Source organism: Capra hircus, chromosome 8 (genome assembly GCF_001704415.2).
Source record: "Capra hircus breed San Clemente chromosome 8, ASM170441v1, whole genome shotgun sequence".
Classification (NCBI taxonomy): domain Eukaryota; kingdom Metazoa; phylum Chordata; class Mammalia; order Artiodactyla; family Bovidae; genus Capra; species Capra hircus.
Window position 1 is genome coordinate 75,214,106 of NC_030815.1, and position 25,289 is coordinate 75,239,394.

A 25,289-nucleotide genomic window follows, 5' to 3' on the forward strand; every position below is an offset into this window, starting at 1 on the left:
CCAGGAAAAATTTATATATAACTGAATCACTTTGCCGTACACCTGAAACACAGGATTTTAAATCAACTAGTCTTCAATTTTAAAAAATAAAAATAAAACACTCCCTGGAGAAGTACAAAATAATAATAATAACGTACTTGATTTAAATTTTTAATGTTTAAGCCTACTAGATTGAAAATGTAAACTGAGATTTAACTGTCTGCCACTTAAAAGATGATTCAATGACTGAGATGTCCAAGCAAAAGAATACTACAATGCCCTAACTGATCCAAGCTATTTCCTGATCCAACCTATCTCGTTTAGACTGAATCATATCCATCTGCTCACGGAAGTCTAGAAACTCATTATCAGCCTTCTCAAGGTCCTCTTTTTAAAAACCCAACTCACAGAGTTCTCTCTCTGCTGCCCCGGTTTGATCCCTGGTCCGGGAAGATTCCATTTGCTGCAGGGCAACTAAGCCCTTGCACTGCAATTAGAGTCTGTGCGCCATAACGAAAGATCCCACGTACCACAAGTAAGATCCAGCCAGCCGAATAAGTAAATAAATATTAAAAAGAGAGAAAACAGCAAAACAAATCCAATTCCAATAACTACACATAAAAAGCTTTATCAAATTAAATAAAAAGCTGAAAATGGAGAGTGGCAATATATATGGCAAAATAATGTAGAATGGTCATATTATTTCATGCTTAGGGAACACGTTAAAAGTTTTTAAGAATCCATTTTAGTGACAAAGCATTTCTACAAAAAGGTAGCAGTAAAACAAGAATATCCAGTTGGAAACCATTTCCTTAGTATTCTTTTGGTCAAGAACTTCCCCGGAGATTCAATAGTGAACACGAGTTCAATCACTCGTCCAGTTACATCCCACGTGCCATGCAGCAACTAGGCCTGTATACCGCAACTACTGAGGCCGGAGCTCTGGAGCCCAGGAGCCACAACTATTGAGTACATTCACCCTAGAGCCCTTGTTCCACAAGAGAGAAACCCATGCAGAGCAACTAGAAAGTAGTCCCCACTCGCCAGAACTAGAGAAAACCCACGTGCAGCAATGATGACCCAGCACAGCCAAAAATAAATTTAAAAAATAAAAAAAACCACAGTTCCCAAAGAAAAGTGTAAACACCTGAAACACTGTGAACCAACTATACTTTAATAAAAAATATAAAGAATCTTCAGATACATTATTATAATTAGTAAGTTCAGGAAAATTTTAGATACAAAATAAAAATAAACGTACAAGGGTTACACCTAAATATCAGCTAACAAAAAAAATTTCCACATAAGTTGTCTATGGCTGCTTTTTCACTACAATGGCAGTATTGAATAGTTAAGTTATAACACAGGCAAAGCAGAAAATGTTTACTATCTGGTCTTTGGAAAAAAGTGCTCTAACTCCTATTTTAAAAGGTTCACTCAGTAAAAGTGATCATTCTTCCTCAACTAGATTCAACTGAATTTCCAACAAAAGTCTAACAAGGGTTTTGTTCTCAAACCTGACAAGGTGATTCTAAAATGACACAGGGAATAGTCAACAGCTAAGATGCTTCTTAAAACAACAAGGCACAAGACTGACCATCTAGGTATCAAGGATTATAAGCTACAGTATTTATCACAGTACACAACTGGTACAGGGACAGACAATCCATGCAATGGATCAGAAGAGAAAGCCCAGAAATATGATTTCCAACAAGATGCATGTGGTCAGGAAAAGATGGACTTTCAAAGAGGCTGAAAGAACTGGTTGAGTATAGGTTTTAAAATGTCTTTTCCTAAACCATACATTATAAAAGTTACTTTACAGGTACTCTAAGAACACACAGAGAGCAAAACTATTGATTTCAGAAGAAAATAAGGCTAATTTTTTTAACCCCAAGAAAGGAATTTTTATCTCATGAGAGTAATTATTTTCTTAAGAGTCAAAAGGTGTTAAAATTGCAACGATTAATAACTTTTTTTTTTGGCCTCACCATGTGGCATACAGGATCTCAGTTCCCCAGCCAGGGATCAAACCCATGCCCTGTGCAGTGGAAACGTGGAGTCCTAACCACTGTACCACCAGAGAAGTCCCAAAGATTAATAACTAAAATTAAAAACTTCTGTTCAGAAAAAGGCAGCTGGCCCTGTAAAAATATAAGCCATAAACTGGGAAATTTTTTTATCAACATACATCTGACTAGTAGTATTTGGATTTTATTAAATACTAAGATGGATAAACAACAAGGTCCTACTGTACAGCACAGGGAACTATATTCAATATCCTGTAATAAACCATAATGGAGAAAATATTAAGAATGTAATAAGTAAAACTGAATCACTTCACTGTACACCAGAAACTAACATTGTAAATCAACTATATTTCAATTAAAGAGAAAGGAGGGAAGGAAGAAACACTATGAGAAATGCCCTACCAGTCCCATGGTTAGGACTCAGCTTTCACTGCTGAGGGCCTACGTTCAATCCCTGGTAGGGGAATTAAGATACCACAAACCACTCAGTACAGCCAAGAAAAAAGAAAGAAATACTATGAAACAAGAAACAATAGAAAACCATCCAACAGGAAAACCGGCAAGAGTTGACCAGAAGCTGACAGCAGATAACCTAAACTGCCCTTGAGTTTCTATCTAAAATATTCCAAAACAGCCTACAGAATACTAGGATTTTATTTCCTAATGCCTTTTATCTACCGACTTTCCTCTGAATTCTAAAGTATATACATGCAATTCATATTTCAGCTTATAAATTCTCTATTTCTCCTATATTTAACTTGCCTTCCCAGACTTAAATCATAAACAAGACCAGAAACTCATTTTGTTTTGCTCCCTTTACTACTCTGTAGGTGTCAACAGAAGAGACACTTGACAAATGTGTTGAAATGACATGTGATAGAAGCTGGTATCTTTTTTTATTGGTGAATAATTGCTTTACAATGTTGTATTTGTTTATACTGTACAACAATGTGAGTCACTATATGTACACGTATATTCCAACTGTAAAAATTAAGAATAACCTAAGACAGACCAAATCATAAGAGTCAATGATTCCAAAAAAGAACAATAAATAAATTGTTTTCTAAAACAATCAGTTATGGAGACCCCAAAGCAAACACTCCCATGATGTGAAACAATGTACCCTTATTTATAAATCTTACACATCTCAGGCTAATGAAATGACATTAAACAAGCATTTCTAGTTATCTTTTGGACCTGAGTATCTTAAATTTAAAGAGAGGAGACATCATAACTCAGGATACCATTTCAGGCATCACAAGGAAAATTATGTCCCTGAAAATGATTTTAGCTAAAAAAGGTTTCACAAGCTTTGTACTGAACTAGGTGTCCTAACATCATTTATTTTCTTAATATGTTCTCTGTCAACTGGAATGCTTAAGCTACAGGCATGTTACTGCACTCTAATAGCAAACAACCAATTAATGAGAACATATGTGTGTCTATTATGGTTTAAAACTTTTTTCTCTATTTGAATCTCTCACTGTCAGTACGAATAACACACTCTGCATCCTTTTTTGAGATAAACAGTTTGAAGATTTTGTTGGTTTGGGTTTATTCTTTTGGTTGTATTATATAAACAAGGTTGTTATGTCATGATTATCTTAAAAGCTTTCTTTGAGTTTAGTATTCTCAGCTTTGAAAACATACATACAAATACTTTAACTATCAGGCATCATACAAATGTGAAACATGCTAGTATTTCTGAAGTAAAGAGATTACTTATTTCTAAAATCACTTTCAGCATTAATACCCTGTAATTCTTCACTCCATAATTCTATGCTAAATATCTAAAGTTAAGCATCCAACCAAAATCCGCCTGAGTGGGTATTCCAAGGGTAAAACCTTTTTTAAAAATCTTTTGTTTATCCACAGATTTCAGAACAGTTATTCTTTTAATTGAATAATGTGATCCTTTTCTCACTTATCTTTAACTATTTATCCCTCAGTGCCCTCCATGAAAATAAACTAGGTACATTAAAAATAACAAAATGAAACTTTTTTCTTACAGCAGTGCCATCTGGTGATGAAAATCTGCAAGTACAGAAATAGGCTAAATTGAATGGATTAAGACTGAGTTTTTTTTGATTTACAAAGACTTTTAGTCTTAATAGCCTTGCTATTAACAACAACCAAACATTTTGATGTAATATATCCAAATTCTCAGTTGTCAATCAGATTAACCATAAGCTCCTTATGTTTCAAACTATAAAAAATTTACTAATTCACTGTCTCAAAACATAAACATTAAGACTTTCTATCTCCGTGTGTGTGTGCTAAGTCGCTTCAGTCGTGTCTGACTCTTTGTGACCCTATGGACTGTAGCTTGCTGCCTCCTCTGACCAGGGGATTCTCCAGGCAAGAATACTGGAGTGGACTGCATGCCCTCCTCCAGGGGATCTTCCCTACCCAGGAATCAAATCCACGGTCTCTTATATCTTCTTCATAGGCAGAAGAGTTCTTCACCACTAACACCATCTTCTATCTCCATTCCAATCATCAATTCTTAATCCACATTCAACAATGAGTAGGTGATTAGGCTTCTGCTCCATAGCTAAACCAAAATAACTGCTTTGTAAAACATGAAAAGTACACTGCTTACCTTATGTTTAAATATTGTTGTTTGGAAATAACCATTTGCAATATTTATGCCAAAGGTCTTTGGTAGCAATAGTTTATGAATAACCTGGAGCAGTAAATCTTAATTAAAAGAGAAAAATGGTTATTTCCAAACAACAATATTTAAATATAATGGAATCCTCTGGGAAAAGAAAACAGAGCTCAGAAAATGCCAAGTTAACAGGATATATGATTCAACAGACAAATTTTCTTGTATTTTACATAAAGGTTCTGGAGTCAGTGCATTCTTAAAGCAACGTAAAAAGCTTAAGTTACCAAAATCACTACCAACATCCTTAAAAATTACCACCAATGAATTATGAAAATGAATAAGGCATGGAAATTAGATGTAAAAATCAACACCTTCAGCATACTCTCACATGGGGAAATTCTGTTTCCTTTTCTGGAAAAAGAGCTCTGTGTAGTAAACGACAGTACTTCTCCAATAAGCACCCAGTTGCCAGACCACAGGAATTCAGTTTACACTTGTGTTCCATCCCCTCTATCACTCTCTACCCCCAAGGACTACTACCATGCAACAGGTTCCAAGAGAATTCTTAGAATAGAAACAGACAAGAGCAAGAGATTCTAAAAATAATGCAGTAGAAACTCAAACATACATATCTCAGGTTCTCAAGTGGCAGGGAGCACCAAGTTATTTCAATCCATACAACTAAATTTTAAAAAGCCATATTTACTTCACCTCATTCAAAGTGAATTAAAGATGTGAGAGATTTTAACAGGGATAAGAAATGCTACTACATCTGTAAAACAAAAACAAAACCAGCAAATACCACATAAAACAAAATCAGCAAAATACCACATAAAGCTCCTAGATTATCTAAAGTCCAAGAATGGTCTAAAATTACTTCCAATATAAAGAAAGTAAAACAGAATAAACCAACTTGATTAAAGTACAAAGATTTTCTCTGTAATGGGTCATTTTTAGAAAATGGTTTATTAACTGTTATTTTCAAGAACCTTTTGTAGATAAGGTATCTCAGCAGCATTTTCAAGTATTCCAGAATTTCAGAATGAACTCAAAATGGTTAACAGCCACCTGTACTTCTATTAAAGTTTACATGAGCAATAGCACAAATTCACCATAAGAAGATGGTAACTATAATTAGACATAAAAAAGACATTTTAAAAAATAGTTGGGTAAAAATTTATCTAAAAACCATATAAACCCTAAAAGAAAAACAAGGGTACATTTGGTCATCCTGAGGAGTTACAGAACACTTGCTGATAATATGCCGAGAACTGTGAAGATGTTGGTGAAAGACCAAGGGCTTGAAGACAGTATCACAAAGTGTCAGCACTGGAAGATACCTCTGAAACCAGGAGGTTCCCAGAGTATTTCATCTACTGACTGCATCAAGAAAAAATTATATTCCAGAAACAGCAAAATGAATGTCTTTTTTCCCCCCAAATAGAAGATAATACACCCACACAACATGAATTATGTAATCAGCCAAGGGCTCAACTACTAAGAACAGAAGCAAGCCTCCATCAAGAATGCTCACAAAGGAACTTCCCTGGCAGTCCAGTGGTTAAGACTGTGCTTCCACTGCGGTGGGGCGATGGGGCGGCGGAGGGGCCGACGAGTGCAGGTCTGATCCCTGGTCAGGGAACTAAGATCCCACAGGCCATGCGTTAATATGCATCAATTATAGATAAACAACACATTCCAAGTCAGCTTCCTTGTCTTGAAGACAGCGTTACTACTGTCAGTGCAACCTTAATAACTCACCTCTGATGCAAAAGATCTGGTTCTGGGTCCAAATCTCACCTAACTTCCCAGCCTTTCAGATACCCAGAGAGGCTCCCTTAGCTCTCTATTGTAATGTTTTGCTAATTGGATCTGTTTTATTATTTTTACTTAACCTCCAATATGTGTTCTTGCTTTTTCTAGCGAGAAAATATCCATTATTCTCAACCTTTTCCTGCAGAGAAAATTCATCTTTTCATTTCTGCAGAGAATAACACTGATTTATATTAAGGACCTCAACAAATTTGGAAGGCCCAAACAGCCAGCAAGGGGAAGTCTACAACCTCAACTCAGGGAAGAGTAAGGCAGCTACAGTGCCAAGGAACTCCAACGTGAGACCCAATTCCACACAGCTAAACTGCTTGTGCCGTGCGTGCCAGGAGCTGACCAAGCTGGTACTTTTTTATTCTCCGCAGCTGCTGAGGGCAGGGTCAGGCCTCGAGCAGTTGGTGGACAAGGTTAACTCCCTTACACCAAGGCGTCACACACAGTGTTATCTGCTATTCTGTACACATAATCAGCCCACAGAAAAGATGAGTGCTGGTGAAACCCTGAACATTATGGGACATCAAGAAGTATTTGGCATAGTCATATTTCTCTTTGTAGTTATCTAAGGTCAGTCAAGAAAAAGTATTTAATTGCCTAATAGCTGCTTCCACACATCTGTCCCACTGCTCCATTGCTAACTTCTCGGCTCTAAACCCTGGCTTTTAACTAAGATCTTAGTTCAGCAGCCACCTCATGATGATTTGCCCTCCTATCCCTTGAAAAGCTCCTAGGTATTCATTAGCAGTCTTAACCCTTTCAGGTCTTTTCTCTAAGAGGAAAAAAAAAAAGGGCAGGGGAGAGGGTTTCAGACTTTGCGCTGACGGTACAGTGGTTGAGACTGCATTTCCATCCCTGGTCGGGGAACTAAAATCCCACACACCTCACAGCATGGGGAAAAAAAAAAACTCTTAAAAATAAAAATATTTTTTTAAAAAGAGGAGGTGTTGGAGGAGGTCCCTATACTACACAGCATTTTAATAGATCTACAAGTTATAGTACTGTACTTTTTATTTACATTGTATTCAAACAAGCACTCCCCAAATAATATCAGGATGTTACCTTCAGTAGAGAGTTACTACACCACAGACAAGGACTAGACTGGAACTAGATTAAAATAGAATTTCTATAAATCATCCACTTATCAGAATATTAACAGCTTTCTCATAAACCCATAATAATCCTTGCTAAACAGACACTCGCGTTTTTTTTCTTGCTCACCTTATAGCGGATTCTGCTCCTCTTCCTATGTTATATACTCTGGTCTTGCTCTCCCAGAATCAGCGCCCACCCACATAAACAGTGACACATCTAGAGTCTGCTTTCTACCCACATTCTAAACCTTCTAACCACCTCACAGGCCGTGGCTACAAGGAATTACTATCTACCCATAATCTTATCTACCCATTATCTTCTAACGACCTATAATGAAATATAATCTGAAAAGATACTGAATCACTATGTTGAAATTAACACAACGTTGTAAAGCTACTATACTTCAAAATTTTAAAACAATTACTAGATAACGATGCCATTATCTCCTGCCCTGTTCTGATCCTGTGGTTGCACAATGGGCCTAAGGAGCCAACAGAATGGTAAAACAAGTAAAGCAGGAGCCCAGAAAAACTCCATTCTGCAAAAACGCTACAAAGTCAACCCAGGTTTGTCAGCTTACTCATGACCTAATGTGGCTTTCCAACCATGTCTAAATCTCCACTCTTAAGTGGTGATACTTCCAGAAGCAACAGGAATTTCCCATCATCAAATAAACAAAGTTTAAGACTCTGGAATAGTGAGTGGATCACCATCCATCACCACCCCTAGTTGCGTAGTACAATCACTTGAGCAATTTCTAAAAAATGAAACCAGGTCCTATTACATCAGGCTCAAAATAGTTAAGACAGCAATACTGTGTTTTAAAAGTTCTCCAAGCAGTTCTTAAAAACTTAAACAAAGAGTTACCATATGACCAAGCAATTCCAATCCTAGGTACATACTCAGGAGATCTGAAAACATATATTTACTCAAAAATTCACACATGGAATGTCCGTAAGGAGCATCAGTTATAATAGCCAAAAAGTAGAAACAATCCAATGATGAATGGATAAACAAAATGTGATATAACCATGCATTGATTAGTCAAGTACTGAAAGGAACAAATTTCTGATAAAAACTACAACATGGATGAACATTGAAACCGAAAAGTGAAAGAAGCCAGTCACAAAAGACCAGATATGTATACTGTATTACTCCATTTACATGTAATGTCCAGAAAAGGCAAATCCATAGAGACAGAAAGTATATTAGTGGATGGGATCAGGAAAGAATGGGCAAACTGCTCATGAGAATGGGGGGGGACTTCTTTTTGGGGTGATGAAAATGTTCTAGAAATACTGATACTCGCATAATTTTATGAATATTCTAAAAATACTGAACTGCGTACTTTAAAACAATGAATTTTATGATATATAAATCATACATCAATTTTTTTAAAAAAAAACAAGCTCTGCAGATTTCTAATGTGCACCCAGGATATCACACCAACTACTCTGGAGCAGTGGTTCTCACAAAGTGTGGTATCCAGACCGGCAGCATCAGCACTACCTAAGAACTTGTCACAAATGCACATTCTAAAGGTCACCCTAGACCTGATGCATCAGAAACGTTTAAACAAGACTTGATGCACAATGAAGTTTGAGAATTGCTGCCCTCAAAGAACCTTAGATGAAAACGTTGATCCTGTTGGTTCCAATTGAAAGGTGAGAAAACTACAAAAAACATAATTTCACTTTATTATTTTACCCATAATAGTCATTCAGTCATACAAAATTTCAAAAAAAAAAAAAAAACAATGAAAAGTGGAAAAAAATAAAACCACCACCTACACTTCCACGACCCCAAAATAACTACTGTTAACAGTTTAGTGAATAGCCTTCCACTGTTTTTATTTGTTTTACATCATTGTAATGCATGAGAAATGACTACATCATGCTTTTTATCACAGAACATTAAAATATAAACTATTATGTAAGAGCAAGGTGGCAATATAATTACTGCACCTCAATTACCCTAGTCAGTTGAGAAATCAGGTATATTACAAGAATATGAAAGAAAATTCTTTAGGTGCCAACATGTTTCTGGCTCCAAGCCTTTTTGATATAATTGCCTCCTAAAATGAATGCAGTATTTCTCTTCCTTGGCAAATACAGTACAATAAACATGATTTAACTTTTTCTGATTCTACATCAGTTATTCTAACCATGTGATGGGTAAATGTGAGGAATTAGTTTGAATCTATTCTAAATCCGGGGCATGCCCAGGAATTTGCTTTCCTAAATAAATTCATCATATTATCTTTCCTGTCTTGGCCTCTTTCTCAAAGTGGCAGCATTTACACATCTGCATGATTTCTGGGCAGCACAGTATGACCACGTTCCAAAAATATTTCTGAACCCAAGGACAATAGGATCTTTCAGGCTGTTTCCTTGTTCGTTTTAGAATCATCTGCATTGTTTCACTGTCTTGAGGGGGAAAGAAGGTAAGACAACCACTTTCCACCTTAAACATTCTTGTGAGAAGCCATTAAGTGTTTCCTCGCTTTCTGCAGGTCATTCTATGGTAGCCTGAAAGATTAAGAGACAACCTTACCTACCTGTAAGCATCCACTGAGCCACTGATATCAACATACATCAGGCACCAAAAAAAAAAAAAAAAACCCACAGAAAAAGAAAAAATAAGGTCTATTTCCTGGATATTAGAAGTCATAATAAATTGCCGGCTGGATGGTCCCATCTCAAATTCGCCTATCCACCTCCTAGTTTGACTTGGCTCTTCCCCAACCACATTCAGCTGCATTTATTCCCACCTACCCTCTCAAGAGAATCTAGTGAAGTCTCAGAGCCATTGGAACACAACAGACATGCCAACAGTAGTCTTAGTCTGTGATGAAGACTGAGACATATTTCTGTAAAGTTTTTGCCTTCACACCCTCACTTCCATTTTGCCACCACCCTCCACTGGAGAAAGATGAACTTCTCACTAGTTGCTCATTCCCAAGGCCTTTCTAGCGAAGAGGATAAGCAAGGAAAAGTCACCTTCTTCCTTTGGGTTATTTTCTCTTCCTGAGACCCACTGAGAAAGGGTAGGCTAACCTACCTCACCATTCTTGGGGATACAAGTTCGATACACCAAATCTTTGTTTTAGTCAAGCCATATTGACCAGAACCAGTTACAAAGATAACGCTAGGCCAAAACATTGTCTTAAACTGTAATTCCAGTTTAATTCTTGCCTCTTATTTTCAAGAACAGAAAAGCCATAACAATACCCAACAGAGGAAAATCTCCAAACTCCTCAAGATGTGAAAAAAACTTCAGGAAATATCCCTATTCAACAGCACTCAAAATATTACCCAGTTTAACCCATAATCACTTAAAAAGTTTTAATCTATTCAGTTCAGTTGCTCAGTTGTGTTGACTCTTTGTGACCCCATGAATCGTAGTACACCAGGCCTCCCTGTCCATCACCAGCTCCCGGAGTTTACCCAAACTCATGTCCATTGAGTCAGTGATGCCATCCAGCCATCTCATCCTCTGTCGTCCCCTTCTCCTCCTGCCTCCAATCCCTCCCAGCATCAGTCTTTTCCAATGAGTCAACTCTTTGCATGAGGTGGCCAAAGTACTGGAGTTTCAGCTTCAGCATCACCTTCCAATGAACACTCAGGATTGATCTCCTTTAGGATGAACTTTAACCCATTATCTCACATTAATTTATTGTTTTGGTTTTTGGCAAAGCGGCATCTCTGCTAACCACTCTCATACAGTAAACTGGATATTACTGCTCAAAGTGATTAAATCCCTACTATACTTCCTCAACAGAGAAGGCAATGGCACCCCACTCCAGTACTCTTGCCTAGCAAATCCCAAGGATGGAGGAGCCTGGAAGGCTGCAGTCCATGGGGTCGCTGAGGGTCAGACACAACTGAGCGACTTCCCTTTCACTTTTCACTTTCATGCATTGGAGAAGGAAATGGCAACCCACTCCAGTGTTCTTGCCTGGAGAATCCCAGGGACGAGGGAGCCTGGTGGGGTGCCGTCTATGGGGTCGCACAGAGTCTGACACAACTCAAGTGACTTAGCAGCAGCAGCAGCATACTTCCTCAACAGACAAAACTTTACAAATCTTCAGTTCTTTCTATTTTGTAATTGAATTTTAGTTGATTTACAATATTATATTACAAATCTATATTAATTACAAACTTCAATTCTTACTGAAAACAGATAACAAAATATTTCAAGTTACTCTCGTTTTTCACAAATCATTTAAACATTTGGCACTCAATTGTTACAAATACATAAGCATTTTACAATTGATTTAAAAGGTTCAGTATATTCATTGTTAAGTTATTTAAAAACAGCTCTACCATAAGCCAAAAATATAAACACTAATTTTTTAAGTACTTTGTACCCACAGCTTTTCCTCACAGTTTTTCAACTTTCCTCATATACCTCAGGATACATAGTCTTGAATTGCTTGACTTTTTTTCTTTTCTTTAAAGTATATTTGTTTTATTCTACCGCCATGTTTATTACTGTTTTGCTCATGCCAAAAGCAACTTTTTAAAAAATCCCAGTTACCTGGAGAATGTACCTACCAAAACAGTCATGCAATCCATGTAAATGTTAACACACCTGTCACTTATGTACCATGCTCAGTTTTCATTCAAACCAAACAGAAAACTCCTTAGCGAGGAAATCTCAAACAGCTACACTGAGAAAATATTCCATATTCTTTTAGTTCTCACAAGAATGTGCACAAAAACCTGTTCAACTGTTCTCTACATCCAGATTTCCAAAAACAATGGCTTAGAAAAATTACCTTCTCAGTCCTCTTAGAAACGACATGTTCTATCTTGCAAGCAGTCACTACATAAGCTGCTTTTCTCAAAAAGAATACACTCACTGCCTCCATTTCCTCACCAAACATCTCCTTGACTTTCAGTCTTGTCTCCATCACCTTAACACTCCAACAAAAGGAAAGATACCATTCCCCCAAGTCATCACTGACCCCGGCTGCTGCTAAGTTGCTTCAGTCATGTCCGACTCTGTGCGACCCCATAGGTGGCAGCCTACCAGGCTCCCCTGTCCCTGGGATTCTCCAGGCAAGAGCAGTGGAGGGGGCTGCCATTTCCTTCTCCAATGTACAAAAGTGAAAAGTGAAAGTGAAGTCGCTCAGTCATGTCCGACTCTTAGCGACCCCATGGACTGCAGCCCACCAGGGTCCTCCGTCCATGGGACTTTCCAGGCAAGAGTACTGGAGTGGGGTGCCATCACTGACTCCTAGTAACTGTCAAATTTCTCTTGTTCTCCTCATTTTTTCACCTATCTCTGGCATGTGACACATTGTATAACTTTTTCTCTTGGTTTCTAAGATACCACACCATCTTAGTTCTCTCTTGTCCTCAAATACTCAGCGGCATCACATCTTTCTCCCACCTCTGAAAGAATATTGTTCAATTTGTAAGCACGTTCTCCCTTCCCACAGAAGTGTTATGCCCTACCGGCATCAATTATTACCTTCAACTTCAAAGCAAAAGCTAAAGACTATGTCTCTCCAGAGATTCAGCCTCCAAGTAACTGCCCATTAGATAGTTACACCTATAATGGAGTTCATCCAAAACAATCTTACTTGAAGATTTCCGAAATTTTCCAAGTAGCCAACAGCATTTTTCAAGTGTTCCAGAGCTCAAAACCTTTAAGCCATTCTTTTAATGAACTCCTTCCTATACCCATTTAAGGATTTAAGGCCTGAAATCTATGCCTTCCTTTACATTCTCTGCCATCAACTTCCAACAGGTACCTGATTAACGGTTACTGTTTATACTTAAAAGTCTCTAAGGTTCTAAGCAGTTCTAAGGCATCTTTATCAACTAGTATATCAGTAATTGCCTCTTCTCTACTTCACTGAAATGACATACCCCTATTTACCTGTCTGAACTATCTTAATTATGAAACTAATGCCAAACTGGATCAAAATGTTTAATCTTTCAGAATACTGCTAAACTCTATCAAACAACAGTATCACCTGGGTTTCCCTGGTGTCTCAGCAGTAAACAATCCACCTGCCCAGAGGAAGAACCCGTAGAGAAGGAAATGGCAAAGCACTCTACTATTCTCGCCAGGGAAATCCCATGGACAGAGGAGCATGGCTGGCTACAGTCCATGGGGTCACAAAGCACAGGACACAACTGAGCAACTAAACGACAACAAACTTCATTAACTTCTGCTCACAGACCATCAATCATCACAAATACAAGGCCTTTATTCCACTCTGATCCCTACACTTTGATCAGATCGGTCTTGTCATTCTTCCAAACGGCACCTGGGTTGGTTTTGTTTTGGCTGCACTGGATCTTAGATGCAGCACGTGGGATCCAGTTCCCTGACCAGGGATCGAACCCAGGCCCCCTGAATTGGGAGCATGGAGTCTTAGCCACTGGACCACTACGGAAGTTCCTATTTTGCTCTTTGCATCAACCCTCCATAAGACATATTTTCTCAACAGCATACTGAACATATCTCCATTTTCTCATTTTCTGTCCGTCAATGTAAACAGCGATTAGTCCTTACTTGATGTCCGTAATAACTATGATTATTTTACTGTTTCTTAACAATATACTAAACACCCCTACTTAACAGCAGCTTGAGTTCTTAAGCGTAATTTTTACAGCCTTCAGTTATTCTTCGTAGGATGTGCTAGTGTGCTATCAACGGCAGCTTCTCAGCGCTGTGCCTCACCTTCCTCAAAGGATGCACCTAAACTGGCAGAGCTTACAGACCAGCTCATCATGCTGATGAGAACAGCTAGTAAAATCAGAATGGAAAACTCAAGCAAAGACAAGTGTGTTGCTTTGTTTTTAAACCACAGAAACCAAGTCCAACCAAACCAGTGACTAAATCCTAACACATAAAGCAGATAGTGAAATGGGTCTAGAGGAACTAGGCATAAGAGTTCAAGGGCCCCACCTGCATATATCCTGTCCTCATTCCCCGTCCATTACAAAACCCCAGCCTTACGTACCACAAATGTGGACACTGTTTGACTTATCAGCTAACACTTGGCTGTATTCCTGACAGAAGTATTTCAGATAGATAAAGTAGTACAGTATTATGATTAGGAGTACAGGCTTGGAAGTCGCACAAATTACTAGATTAAGTAACCTTGAGCATTTTACTCTTTCTCAAGTCTGTAAGGAACACCACACAAGATAATGTACCTCACTCAAATGGTTAAACTAGATCATAACTGGTAGCAACTATAGAATTAAGGTACACTGACCACTTTCTTTGTTAAGTCTGTTTCAAAATATTGTCGATTTATTCAAACAATTTAAATAACTTCACTGAGGTACACCCTTCTTAAGTGTAAAACTCAGTGATTTTTAGTATTTATGAAGCTGTACAACTATCACTACAGGCCAAAAGTCACTGCAACAAAATCCTTTGTGACCCTGGTCATTTCTTTGTCCCACAGATATCTAGACCAGAGTATATAAATTGGTTCAGGGTATGCCAGCTACATCCCATTACAGCTGGGATCTTTCTGTAAAGTGAGATAAGCACTGCTGCTGCTGCTGCTGCTGCTGCTAAGTCGCTTCAGTCGTGTCCGATTCTGTGCGACCCCACAGACGGCAGCCCACCAGGCTCCCCTGTCTCTGGGATTCTCCAGGCAAGAACACTGGAATGGGTTGCCACTTTCTTCTCCAATGCATCAAAGTGAAGTGAAAGTGAAGTCAATGAGTCGTCTCCAACTCTCAGCGACCCCATGGACTGCAGCCCACCAAGCTCCTCCATCCATGGGATTCTCCAGGCACTAGAACAATTAAACAGCTCAAACTGCCTTTAAAAAAAATTAAAGTTGAAAGTTCTTTGATTAAAATAGTAAATGGCCTCCTCCAGCTAGCAAGAATTTTATTCCTGTTACCACTACCTGGAATGTTCTGTACAGGGGTATTTTTTCCACCATTACCTTAGCACTCCCAATCACAAGAAATTAAAAGGGTACTAAATAAGGTGAAGTACCTAAGCTAAGAATTTTTTTAAGAGGTCATCTGATCTTCAACAATTCAAACAAGCATTTCACCAAGTAACTGATATTACAGGAAATTTCTCATCAAAATAAAATGAGATCTTCATTGGAGGAGAAATGTTGAAACATCCAATAAGTTCCAATAAAACACTTACCCAAAAAAATGTTGAAAGCTACTAACTTACATTAAGAATAACTTTCTCTTACATTAAGAATAACTAACTTACATTAAGAATAACTAACTCTTAAGAGAAACTACCAAGTCAAGGCCAAACAAAAGATACAATAATACGGTAACCCAAATAACACCAAATTCCAATAAAACTTCGTTATGATGAATTTCAAAATGTTTTAACAAAAGAAACAAAGGTAACTTCAGGAATTTGGGAAGAACCCAGGAGAAGTAAGGCTCAAACTCCTAATACTTCAAGGAAGTATGGCCAATACCTGGAATCAGCTGACAGTGTGTTTCTCTGTCACTCCCAACAGCATCCTGATTCCTAACTGCACTGTCTTCCCACTGGAATTAAACACCAAAAAAACAGGGACAGTGCATTATTCACCTATATCCCTAGCATCTAACAACTGCCAACAAGTAGCAGCAGTACACGTTTGTTCAACTGAACACCTGTACAGTAGCATATACCAGTAACATCAAAAAACTGTTATTCAGACCTAATCTGGATTAACCTACATTCTGAACATTCCAGAGAATTGTCATGAGACTATACTATCTAAAAGTTTTTATAAATATAATAGTTTGGCTTTATTTTCACACACTAAAAAGGGAACTTTTAATCAGTGTTTCAAAACTTGGGGTGGGCAAAGGAGTAACAGGATATACTCTGACACTTCCGAGAGTCCAAGAAAGTGAAATTTATTTAACATTTACAAGAATTATCTTAACTAAGTTAACAGTGTCAAAGATACGGTTTTTCCAATAGTCATGTATGGACATGAAAGTTAAACCATAAAGAAGGCTGAGCACCAAAGAATCGATGCTTTCGAACTGTGGTGCTGGAGAAGACACTTCAGAGTCCCTTGGGCTGCAAGATCAAACCAGTCAGTCCTAAAGGAAATCAACCCTGAATGAATATTCACTGAAAGGACTGATGCTGAAGCTGAAGCTCCAATACTTTAGCCACCTGATGCAAAGAGCTGACTCACTAGAAAAGATCCTGATGCTGGGAAAAATTGACAACAAAAGGAAAAGGGGGCACCAGAGGATAAGATGGTTGGATTAAGGTATCAATGACTCAATGGACACGAGTTTGAGCAAACTCAGGGACATAGTGAAGGACAGAGAATCCTGGCGTGCTGCAGTCCATAGGGTCACAAAGAGTCAGACAGGACTTCGTGACTGAACAAGTAACAGCAATAGTTAACTCTCGCTTATCAGATGACTTTCTGACTGGCAGTTACATCTGATAAATAATTGAGAAAATAATCACTTGAGAAATGGATTATTATTCAGTAGTATACTTCAGTGACAATAACTAAATAGGGTAAAAAGAAACAGAAACCCTGATTGAATAGGGAGATTATAAAAGATATTTTGTGAACAGTTGGGAAAATCTGAATGTGGATGTCAAATTTTATTGACATTATACATTATATTTTAAATAAGCATTCCCTTTCCTAGGTGTAAAGCTGTTATTGCAGCTATTTATGAGAAGTTTTTATTGTGAAGAAACACTTGCTAAGGAAACATTTAGGCATAATTGTCAAGATATTTGCATTTTACTTTCAAATCATTTAGACTCAAAAGATAACACATGGAGTATATACAGAAAAAAGTCAATGTGAATATTAAGTAGTAACTAGTTCAAAGGTATACAGTATACTCTTTCAGCTTTTATAAATTTGAAAAATGTCTTTAAATTGGAGGAAGCCAAACAAAAAAAAAAGAATTAAAACTGCAAAAAGGACAGAAAAACAATAAAGACAAGTATAGGACGATATGGCAGAAATGTACCTGAAACATCCATAATTACCATAAACATGAATGGTCTCCATGCTCCAGTTTTTAAAAGAGAAGTTGGCAGGTTGCAATAACAAAGCAAAATCCAGCTGTGTGTTGTTCATAAAAGATCTATCTAAAACATCCCACTAGAATTGGCTAAAACAAAAAATTAAAGCAATACCAAACGTTAGCAAGAATGTGGTGCTCTCACCAATTCAGTCTTTAAGAATTAAGCTCCAGTGTCAAACATATCCACTGTATGTACGAATTATATTTTCCTATAGGTATCTAGAATGAGACCAGCTATGTAACATCCTCAAGAGAACTGAGGAAATAGTAACTTTCTATGTTCTGTGGTTCAAATGGTGGCTCAGATGGTAAAGAATCCACCTGGAATGCAGGAGACCTGGGTTCAACCCCTGGGTTGGGAAGATCCCCTGGAGGAGGGTATGGCAACCCACTCCAGTATTCCTGTCTGGAGAATCCCATGGACAGAGGAGTCTGGTGGGCTACAGTCCATGGAGTCGCAAAGAGCTGGACTGAATAACTAAGCCCAGCACACAGTGGTTCAAATGAGGAGCCTAGTTAAGAATGACTGTATAACACTATGGGCTTCCCAGGTGGCTCAGTGGTAAAGAGATGCAGGAGACACAGGTTTGATCCCTGATCCAGGAAGAGTCCACACGCCCTGGAGCAACTAGGCCCATGTGCCACAACTACTGGAGCCTGTGTTCCAGAGCCCAGTAACTGCAACTGCTTAGCCCAAGTGCCACTAAAACCCAAAAGCCCTAGAGCCTATGCTCCACAAGAGAAGCCACTGCAATGAAAAGCCCACGCGCCACAACCAGAGAAAGCTCATGCACAGCAACAAAGACCAAGCACAGTCAAAATGAACAAATAAAAAAATTTTTTTAATTTCCCCTTAAAAAAAAAAAGATCCACCTGCAATGTAGGAGATTCGATCCCCGGATTAGAAAGACCCCTGGATAAGGAAATGGTAACTCACTCCTGCATTCCTACCTGGCAAATCCCAAGGACAGAGGCGCCTGGGGGGGCCACAGTCCATGGGGTCACAAAGGGCCAGGCTTAGTGACCAAAACAACGCTAATAATTTGGGATTACCTGGTAAAGTTACACATATCCTACACACAACCCCAAAATTCCACTCTCAGTCATACAATCTCAGCAAACTAGTTTACTCGTTTTGAGGTGGGGTGCAAATGTTCACAAGGAGAATAATTTGTAATAAGAAAAAAAAACCTGGAAATGAGACAAACATTCATCACAATAGAATAAGATGCGTCATATCCTTACAATGGAGTAACATACTACTGAAAATGATGGAGGAGAATCAAATGGATGAATCTAAAACATGTAAAGTATCTGGAGAATCACACAATCCCATTTAGATCAAGACTGAAAATGGGCACTACTAAACTATATATAATTTATGGATACATATCAAGTAAAAATTATTCTTAAAAATAGTAAGACCAAAATAATAGGGTAATGGTAACCCCCCAGGGAAAAATTAACTTAGGAGATGGAATACACAAGGGAGTTTAAGGTGGCATTAATGTTCCATTTCTTGATTGGTCATTTTATTTTTGGTTTTGAAAACTCCACATTTTTTCCTACTTCATATACCTCCTTCGGCATGTAGTTTAAATTTTTCAATTAAAAAAAAAGTATGCAAGGTGTGAGCTCATTCTTTTCAAAGTGTACACTTTATCTAGGGAAAAAAGAAAAAAGATTTATACTAAAATGTTAAACAATGATAAACTACTTTTTTTTTTAATTTTCTAAAATGCATTTTCTTACATAAAACAATCCCAGCCAGCCTGACCCAAAAACCAATCTTAAAATGGAAATTTGTAAATTAACTTGAAAAAAGAGGGGAAGAACTGGTTTGGTCTAGGAGACAAGTTAGGCTTGTCAATAAATCCTAAAGACAGTTACTTTTTCCCTAGACCTTATTTCAGTTAAATTTGTATTTTTTAAGCCCACTTATTCTCTTGTTTATGATCTGACAACAAACATTATTATCAAATGAAAAATCCCACCTTCCAAACAGCACACATTCCAGATGAGTAGACACGTACAATACAGACAGCACTATACACCTTCCCCAAGCCCGTGAGACTGCAAAGATATTTCAAGTTTTCATCTGCTTGCTTAGGAAGCAGCAATGTTATGGTGGCAAACAGAGTCAGAAGGACTACAACCTCCTCAGTTGAGACTTGCGTGTTGAGTATTTTTGTATGTGGCTGAAGGAACAGAAGGCAACAAAAAAAAGAGAAAACAAGGGAAAGAGAGAAAGAAGAGGAAAACAGGACAGGAATGGAAAGAATTCAAGAAGACAAAGAGGGAGAAAGACATTAATAGCAAGAAGGAACGCTGAGCTTCTAAAAGTCTCCACAGGTATACCTAGAACTGATTTGATGAGAGGATTGAGACATGGCAACCCACTCCAGTATTCTTGTCTGGAAAATCCCATGAACAGAGGGGCCTGGTCAGCTACAGTCCATGGGTTCGCAAAGAGTCGGATACAAGTGGGCAACTTCTCTTTCTTTCCTTTCTTTTTTTCGTGACATGTAAAAAATTCTGAGTAAAGAGCAAAGCATTAAAATACTGGGGGAACTCCCTGGCAGTCCAGTGGTTAGGACTCCACAATTTCACTGCAAAAGGCATGGGTTTGGTCCCTGGTCAGGGAACTAACATCCCAGATATCATGACGTGGATATATAAATAAAGTATTAGTGGATTATGTATGTATAGTATAACTTTAAATGAGTAAGCTACTATGAGACAACTTAGGTAAAAAGTTAATAACAAAAGAAATGAAGGTATAGCAACAAGTCTAAATCCAAATAAAATTCTCTCCTCTACAAATCCTTGAAAATAATGTTTAATCTAATCAAATATACGTTCTATTATTTTTAGAGTTCCAAATGAAAAAAAAACAAGCAACACATTGCTGCTGCTGCTGCTAAGTCACTTCAGTCGTGTCCGACTCTGTGCGACCCCATAGACAGCAACCCACCAAGCTGCCCCGTCCCTGGGATTCTCCAGGCAAGAACACTGGAGTAGGTTGCCATTTCCTTCTCCAATGCATGAAAGCGAAAAGTGAAAGTGAAGTCGCTCAGTCGTGTCTGACTCTTCGCGACCTCATGGACTGCAGCCCACCAGGCTCCTCTGTCCATGGGATTTTCCAGGCAAGAGTACTGGAGTGGGGTGCCAATGCCACTGCTAACACCCTTTAAAAGTAGAGCACTGCCTAGTCTTAAATGAAACACCTACTCCTTGGTCCAAGCCTCGTTTCAAAAATTAATTCCAAACAGTGAACTGGGTTTCAATTTAATTGAGCTCATAACTCCAGTATGAAAATGAGTTTTCTGAAAACTGAAACACACTATAATACACATGCTATGTCAGCCAGAATTTCACAAGCCTGCTCTTCAAAACCTAGGCCAAGAAATTTCAAAACTAAAATAACTTTCTTTAAAAAGTACAGAACAAGCATCTTTGAGAGAAACACTGTCAAGAGTAGGAGAGGGACTTCCCTGACAGTCCAATGATTAAGACTCTGCACTTCCACTCTAGCGGGCATGGGTTCAATCCCTGGTGGAGAAACTTAAGATCCCACGCGCCACTCAACAGGGCCAAAAAAATAAAATTTTTAAAAGTAGGAAATTTCAGCATACATAGTTGACATTGTAATTGTCAAAACAAAACAAACTAATTTGATTCTTCGACTTAAAAAAAGGAGTCCACTTGTTCAGTTTAGTTTAGTTGCTCAGTCATTTCTGACTCTGTGACCCCACGGACTGCAGCATGCCAGGCTTCCCTGTCCATCAGCAAGCTTGCTCAAACTCACGTCCCTTGAGTTAGTGATGCCATCCAGCCATCTCATCCTCTGTTGTCCCCTTCTCCTCCCTCCTTCAATCTTTCCCAGCATCAGGGGCTTTTCCAATGAGTCAGTCCTTCGCATCAGGCAGCCAAAGTATTGGAGTTTGAGTTTCAGCATCAGTCCTTCCAATGAATATTCAGGACTGATTTACTTTAAAATTGAAGGGCTGGATCTCCCTGCAGCCCAAGGGATTCTCAATAATTGGATCAAAAATATTTCAAAACCTACCACAGGCTTCTAAGGTGATATTCCCTCTCTTCACCTTACTTCAAGTTATATTCCCACTCTTTTGGGGAAAAGAAAAATGAGAAAACAACGGTTTCTAAGCTCTATCAGAGATCCACCTTCTCACTAGTCAAACACCACCTGCGTCATACTACTTGGCTTTTAAAGGACACTGCATATACTCAAGTTAACAACTAAGAGCTAACTGATCATTGCTGACTTATAGCTCCCTCACAAGAAGAAATAAAAGACAGGTTTTTTTAAAATCAAAGGACTTCCCTATTGGTCAGTGGTTACGAATCTGACTGTCAATGCAGGGGACACAAGTGTGATCCTGGATCAGGTTTGATCCTGCATGCCACAGGGCAACTAAGCCCGAGTGCCAGTACTATCAAAGCCTGTGCACCCTAGAGCCTGTGCTCCACAACAAGAGAAGCCACCGCTCACCCCAACTAGAGAAAGCTCTCACGCAGCAATAAAGACCCATCAAAACCAAATAAATAGAATAAATTTTAAAAAATAATAAAAGCAAAGGAACTTCACAACCGGTGAATTCGTGCAGACCACCTCTGAGCAGACATTAATCCTTTATAATGCACTTACACACACCCCCCCACAAAAAGTTTCTTACGACAACAAAACCTTAACAGTAGTAAGTTTTCACTTTTAAAGAGGACTGGGGAATCAACACTTCAAAAGTACAGGCTTCACCTCAGACCAGTTCAAACCTTCAGGACTGGTTTATACTCTCTATATGCAGTTTATACTCATGGGAACAGAGATGGCAACCAGTTTCTGTCAAAACACAAATCCTGAAATAAACCCATCCTCCTCCTGGTTCTCCTACCATTTCTCACCAAACAATAAAAGTCACTCAGGTTAATACCAAGAGACACCACTGGTGAGCACTGCACAGGCTGACCAGTTATCAGGAAAGGGAAGCAGAGGTGTTACCGCTATTCTAGCCCAGTTCTAAAGGCAGCTCTCTCTGAGAGCTGGTCCACCCCACATATAGAGAGAGAAGCCAGAGGAAACCAGAGCAGCAGGAAATAGGCAGGAGGGGCAATTACCACGAGCCTTTCCCATGGCCTCATTCCCATGCCACCACTTCCAGTCATATTTCAATCATAACAAAAACCTCCCTTCTTTCAATCGCTTTCTTAATTACTGGAGATCAGAAACAAGGAAGCAGACGGAGGAAATCAGAGCTGTGGGAAACAAGGACAGGAGTGGAGGAAAAAAAATCTCACCACACATGTGAACTAGCCTTAAGGAGACAAACTCAGGAGGAACATACTGAAAGCAAGGAGAAAAGTACTGTAGGAGAAACTAATCACTTCTGCCTGGATAAGCCACCGCAATGAGAGGGCAGTTCTAGCCAAGGGCTCTGCAAGTAAGAGATGCTGGGGTACAGGAAGACCCTTCATCTCCAGCGAGTGAATTTATTCCCTTTCCTGAGACAGACAGCTCCCACCCCCAGAGTCGCCCAGTCCTTAGGATTACATTCACCTTCCTTTCACTTTTATTAGACAAACTAAACTACAACTAAAAATTATGTGTACAACTCACAGTGGAAAAGTGAGGAACACACTAATTACTGAGACACTTTTGATTTTAAAAATACTATCATAATCAAAGAGAAAATATAAAGCAATTGGGCTCACTCAAAAAGTAAATTATATGCCCTTCAAATAAAACATGATCTTTAGGTACCCTGTGGAGACCTTTAAAAGTTCTCAATTGATAGAACAGACTTTTGGACTCTGTGGGAGAGGGAGAGGGTGGGATGATTTGGGAGAATGGCATTGAAACATGTATAATATCATGTAAGAAACGAATCGCCTGTCTAGGTCCGATGCAGGATACAGGATGCTTGGGCCTGGTGCCCTGGGATGACCCAGAGAGATGGTATGGGGAGGGAGGTGGGAGGGGGGTTCAGGATTGGGAACTCATGTACACCCGGTGGCAGATTCATGTTGATGTATGGCAAAACCAATACAGTATTGTAAAGTAAAATAAAGCGAATTGATAAGGGCCATCAAAAAATAAAAAATAAAATGTTGAAGACCACAAAAAAGAAAAAAGTTCTCAACTGTTACAGCACACAAGGGTAGAACAAGCCTAAATACTGGCGGAGACACCTTGAATACACGCAGAAACAATATCCAACAGAGGTGGAAGTAAACTACAGGTTAGGTCAAATAGGAAATAAAAGGAATGATGATGGAATCAGCTAACTCCTAGAAAAAGGAAGAGACCAGAGTGGTGAGAACAGTGATGGTACCTGAGATACTTGGATAACTAATTAGATTGAAAAGCCAGGGGAAAAGGTGGGAATGCCGAGTGGGAAAAGTGATTCAGCGGCAAAGAAAACTGAGATGCAATGCACCAATTAAAAGAATAACATTTGGAATAAAATAAAAGAGCGCGTTTTAGTTTAGAAACCCCTCTCAAACCTACACTGAAGAACAACCGTGACACAGCCAGCCTGCAGGAGCTAGGACCGAAGAGGAAAACTGAATCCCAAGAGTCTGGCACCAAAGCCTTCCAGAATGAGGAGGAGAAGTAGAACTGAACTACGCCTCCGGGCTGCCGGGAAAGCCTAGAGAGTGCAGAAGTTGGGCTCTTGAGATGTCCAGTTCCAGGACTAGCGACAGGCGTGAACGCGGAAAGGTGGTCATTGACAGCGTGGCGCGGGAGCTCGAGCGGACAGGCAGGAAGGGACAACGGTGGGAGAGAAAAACCACACCCTCCAGGACAGAAACCCTAAGGGGGGAGGGGTAGGCGCCCCCTGGGGCTGGGTGGGGCTGGGCTGACGAGGAAGGGGTAGGCAGAAACGAGCGCAGGACAACCTGCGGTGGAGAGGGAGGACAGCACCCAGGCCTGGGCAAACTGAGGACGCACGAAACCGGCAAGGGAAGCTCGGCCCGACCTCAGGGTGGACGCTGGGGCAGTAGGAAGGGCTCTAAAGGAAAGAAGACCTGAACCCTGGTCTACTAAGCACAGGCTGTAGCCCTTAAGGAGCTGGAACGGGGAAGGAGAGAGAGAAGGTGCCAATTACCGCTGCTGCTCTCGCTGGACTCGGGACCCACCACCACCACCACCACCGCCACCGCCGCCGCCGCCGCCGCCGCCGCCGCTCGTTACCTGCCAATGTGCCTCTTACAAAGCGGCGGCGGCGGCAGAGGCGGTCCGGCCCGTCACGTGACTGCGCGTCACGGCCGAAGGAGGAGCCAACACACGTAGCTCGCCGCGCGGCTCATCAGCCCGCCTACACAACGCGCTGTTTCCTGCAGCCACCCCCCAACTCCCACCCCGAGAGGCCAACAGCTGCGGGTCAGGGGAAGGCACGCAGATGGAGCCAACGAGGGAGACTTTATGGAGTTTCTCGAACTCGGAGTTCTCAGAGACGTACTACCCACCGCTTCGAGGATGCCCAAGAACAGCTCGTCGTCGCTGTGTGATGACCTCACAAGGCACCACAGGTCGCTCCCCTGCCTACGGCCGCCTTTCCGTCATCACGTGATGTGGTCCGACCACTCAAGACAAACCCAGCCTCCCAAACCTTGTGCGAGGGGACTACGACTCCCAAACTGCTGTACAGCAAAGGCACCCACCACCACATCCTTTCCCTCCTGGATTCGTTAGATGGTGCGCCTGTG

The 25,289-nt window shown here is 39.8% G+C and overlaps 1 protein-coding gene across 1 annotated transcript in view; it reads right to left on the minus strand.

Moving 5' to 3' along the window:
• UBAP2 (ubiquitin associated protein 2) overlaps window positions 1–24,780 on the minus strand; it is a 114,114-nt gene extending 89,334 nt beyond the window's left edge. Inside the window, exon 1 of the mRNA XM_013966140.2 lies at window positions 24,689–24,780. The gene's annotated coding sequence lies outside the window, so the exon portion shown is untranslated. The remainder of the gene's footprint in view (window positions 1–24,688) is intronic.